The sequence below is a fragment of the Medicago sativa genome, chromosome 1 (assembly GCF_051527215.1).
Source record: "Medicago sativa cultivar Bolivia chromosome 1, Bolivia_mono, whole genome shotgun sequence".
Taxonomy (NCBI): domain Eukaryota; kingdom Viridiplantae; phylum Streptophyta; class Magnoliopsida; order Fabales; family Fabaceae; genus Medicago; species Medicago sativa.
In genome coordinates, this window is record NC_140749.1 from 87,141,684 (window position 1) to 87,146,813 (window position 5,130).

The window sequence follows — 5,130 nt, forward strand, 5'->3', positions numbered from 1 at the left end:
GAAAAGACTGGTGTGGGAAGAAAAGAACGATCTTCTTCAAGAGTAACTGGTCGTGGCGTAGAGACCCCACTATCCAAGTTATCCTCAAAGAAAAATGCTCGGTCAGATTCAATAACTCGTGTAGAATGAGAAGGACAATAAAATCTGCAACCTCTAGAACCCACACTATAACCAATAAAGAAACCACTAATAGTCTTCAGATCAAGTTTCTTTTGTTCAGGATTATAAGGTCTAACTTCTGCTTTACAACCCCACACATGAAAATGTTTTAAACTTGGCTTCTTACCCATCAAAAGCTCATAAGGAGTTTTCAGCACAGACTTGCTAGGAACTTGATTAAGAATATAGACAACAGTCCTTAAGGCATCTCCCCAAAGAAAATCAGGCAATGAAGAATGGCTAAGCATGCACCTCACCATGTCCATAAGTGTGCGGTTACGTCTCTCTGCAACTCCATTTTGTTGAGGAGTGCCTGGCATAGTGTATTGAGCTTCAATCCCACATTCATCTAAAAATCTAGCAAATGGTCCTGGATTTCTTCCAGTCTCGTCATATCTACCATAATATTCTCCTCCTCTGTCAGACTTCACACATTTAACCCTTTTTCCAGTTTTCAATTCGACAGCAGCTTTGAAAAATTTGAATGCACTCAAAGAACTAGACTTATCTTGCAAAAGATCTATCCACCCAAATCTAGAGAAGTCGTCTATGAAAGTGATAAAATACCTGTATCCACCCATAGCAGTAGGTGTAATGGGGCCACACATGTCCGTGTGAATCAACTGCAACACATCATCACATCTATTTGCTTTCTTATTCCTAGTCTTGGCGGTGAATTTCCCTTTTAGGCAATCAACACAAGTATCAAAATCAGAGAAGTCAAGATTAGGGAGAATCCCATCCTTAATTAGTCTTTCAATACGAGGCCTAGAAATGTGTCCTAAACATCTATGCCACAACATCGAAGAACTCTCATCCCTCCTATTACGCTTAGTCCCAACAACATAATTAACACACATTTCATCGATATTTAGCAAATATAATCCATCACATAAAATTCCAGAACCAACAATATTGGAATTAAAACGAACATCAAGTTTTCCATTACCAAAAGCAAAAGTGTAACCACATTTGTCCAATGCCGAAACAGAAATTAAATTCCTTCTCATAGAAGGTACATAAACAGCATCTTTCAAAATTAAATTGTGTCCAGAAGGTAAAAGCAAAGAAACAACTCCTATTTCTACTACGGGTACTCCAGCTCCATCTCCCACTATGACCTTTGCCTCAGCATCACTTGGTTTCCTCAGCCTTGTGAACCCCTTGCTTCTCATTTTTCTTTTTCAAAATAAGGCAATCAACCATCTTATGACCAAACTTCTTGCAATACTTGCATTCTCCTTTAAAGAAGGTTGACTTAAAAGGTTTCTTCTTAGGCTCCAAGTGATGCATTGCTTTCCCCTTTTTCTTGTCATCATGATGATACTTTCCTTTGTGGTAATTGTTCTTGACAGCCTGTGTGCCTGAGGTGGAAGCATCAAGGTTAACACTATGAGATTTACTCTTCTTGAGAGAATCCTCCTCTTGAACTACTATAGCAATCATCTCATCTATAGTCCATTCAGCTTTCTGGGTATTATAAGAGGTCCTCATAACGTCAAACTGTGGAGGCAGAGATTCAAGGACCCTCCAGATCAAAGTGCTTTCACCAATCTCCACCTTGAGATCCTTCAGCTTATTGTAGTAGTGCATCAGTTTCATAATATGCTCCCGCACACCGCTTGTACCATCATACTTTGTCTTGTCAAACAATGATAAATACTCACTTTTCTTGGCTTTGTCAAAGCGGGTGAACTTTTCACTTATGGACTTCAGATAATCTTTAGCATTGTCACTTTTCTGGAATGCTTTGCCTAATGGACTTCTCCATGGTATAAGTTATGACCTTAAGACACACCCTATTGGAGGTTTCCCACTTTTCATAAAAGGCTTTCTGGATATCAGTAGATGCATTGGTAAGGGCAGCAGGCTTATCGGTTCTTAAAGATAAGTCAAAGTTATTAATAACTAAGTAAAGATCCAGAGAATCTTTCCAGTCCTCATAGTTAGTCCCATTCAGAGTTTTCACAGAGTCAGGAAAGGAGACTGTCATTGAACAATTAGGAATCATCAAAAATTATACAAAAATGATTCCACATATATGCAGTCAAAATTATCCTAATAAAAAAAACTCTACATCATTATGATCTTATATCACAAAGGACAATAATAACCAAAGCTTATAGCACAAAATATTTCAATATCGATATGATATTTGAATATAATAAGCATAAAATAAACAAGATATTGTACCACAATAATTACACTAATAATAATACATCGATAGGATGTAATTATTATTAATATAATATAGATCATAATTACTAATAAACAAAATTTACATCAATAATAATACACCGATAGGATGTAATTACTACTAACGTAAACAATTAATTTTTTACAGAATTAGCATCAATAATAATACACCGATAGGATGTAATTACTAAAAACAACAAAATTCACATAGTTGGTCTCACGATAGGTGAGAATACAACTACACATGTAACTTAAAGTTATACCAAATTCATATTAACAATAATACATCGATAGGATGTAATTACTATTACTATGAATAAATTAGTTGCTATAGAATAATTATCAATTATGAAGTTAAATGTCCCAAATTAGCTTAAGCAATAAAAAAAAACAAAATAAGTATTTAATATAATATAGGACATTTCAAAAAAAATGACTACGACACAGGCCATATAGAAAATCATGTGTATAAAGGGACCTACAAATTTTAAGTAGGTGGCTGTGTCACACACGCATACGGTTTGCGAGTAGAACAGCAGAAAAAAATAAAATCACGTGTTAAAAAAAAACATTGTCCCTTTTTTTTTTTTTTGATCATCTTCTTCACCCATATTCACATAAACGGGTCAAAATGACCCGTAATCGTACCCGGTTGGATATACCGTTTTAGCCATCGAAAAAAACAGCGATTTTTACAGGGTTTTAATGGCGAGACAATAACAAACAATTTTCCAAAATCAATTTCATGAAAACGTCGAACTAAATTACAAATAAAAATTAGGTTTTTATTAAATTTGAAAATCAATTTTTGAATCGATGAACAGAACGTTTTTCATGAATATGCAGATAAATTCAATCACAAACAGGGAGACTTTATCCATAGTATAACTTAATACTTGTTAAAACATGGTTTCTTGAATCATATATTCAATCAAAATAAAAATAAAACAAGCCGTACTGTAAGGAACAGAAGTCATGCTCATGAATTTTTATAAATTGGAATCACATGCATCCATCATATATCAACAGACTAATACGATGAAAAATTAATAATATTCATCCAATCTTTCTATTCAAAACAATAACCATACAATGTGTCTAATTGGCTCTGATACCAATTGATGAAATTTACGGTGTTTTTAAACAGTTATAGACACAAAACATGGCATATTGAATTAATAGAAATTTATCGATAAAGCATGTAAACATGTACCTGTCATGGTTGGATCCATTGATTCTTCTTGAACGATTGATAGAGAAGTTGTAACTGCCCTCTTGCTGATGGAATAACGGCTCAGTGATAACTGACCTAATGGGATAGTCAGGTTATATATATCCACCAGATGAGGGTAGAGACCTCTCAACAGGCTAACGTAAAGAATGACCCAACCCATCACGGGTCATTCACACTTAAGCCCAATACAAATATTCATTATATTTATTTAACCAAGTGCATTAACAATTAATAATAATTGATATTATATTTTATATATCAACGTAATTAAAGTTATCCATAAAATACAACATGGAATCCATTATCCAACTTTTATGGTGAAAACCACAAATCTCAAACAAACAACTATGATTCAGTGTAATTTTCTGGAAAAGTCATATGAATATTTCCTGTATTGAATGTTTTACAAAAAAACTCTACATAAAATCATGAAAAGTTTTCGGTTATTAAAAATCATCGGAAAACTCATGTTTTATTTTTCCGTAGGTTCACGCGTGAATTGTTGGAGTTTTTCTACCATGGTTCTAGCGTGTAGGATTACATCTTTGATTTCATTGTTCAACCAAGATGAAATTGAATTTAAGATTTTACTAAAACTAGATCGCGCGACCCGTGCTATCGCACGCGTCAATGACCAGCATAATATATTAGCAATCTAGGACTACAATATCACATAAATATAAATTAAAATAACGTGAAATATATTATAATTGAAACTTCATTCCAACATCACATCGGTAATAATAATATCAACTACCAAACATTTTGGACCACTTCTTTGTAAACTACATTAAATGTAAAGTAGATAAGACAACTAATAAGAGTATATCTCATAATAAAAACATAGACTTATTGCAGCTAGTGAGGAAAATTTCATCTAAACACCAAATATCTTAGTTTCTTTTGATATTTTTCTGATAAAATGGTAAGTCAAATCAATTATTGCAGGCTTATAACAAATGGGTATACATCTCAATAAGATGAGATCATGCAATTTTTGACATGAAGGAGAGTTGATTTTAGTTACACTGTATAAGTGGTAAAGACATAAAACAACAAACCTATATACAATCGATATTAATAATCACACTAAATCTTAGGTAGGAGCTGCGTCACCTTGAGACTTGAGTACACTAATTGACTATTATTATGGAACACTTTAACCAATTGTGGCTGTGGAAATATTCATTGAAAACAATGTACCTAAATCTGCATTTTTTTAATAGACTTAACTCATTTTTCTATAGTGGAAAATGCTTCTTTAGAACCACTTTCTTTAGACTACAGCAAAAAACGTAAATTTAAAATTAATACCATTAAGGGAAAATTAATACATAAAAGCATGAAATTAAACCTCATTCCCTTCATTTAAATGGTATAAAGTATTCTTCAAACAACCAAAATAAAAGATAAACATCCAAAGTAACATGACTGAAAGGACCTAAGCATGCAAACCATAAAAGATGATAGCTTTGTTTGATTTAGGTTATCCAATTATATACCAGGGTGTTCTTCTTGCAGAGCATTAAAAAAAACATAAA

At 33.1% G+C, this 5,130-nt stretch overlaps 1 pseudogene; it reads right to left on the reverse strand.

Moving 5' to 3' along the window:
• Positions 1–1,080: 1,080 nt before the first annotated feature.
• LOC146958661 (uncharacterized) lies at positions 1,081–2,170 on the reverse strand (annotated as a pseudogene).
• Between the last annotated feature and the right edge of the window lie 2,960 nt (positions 2,171–5,130).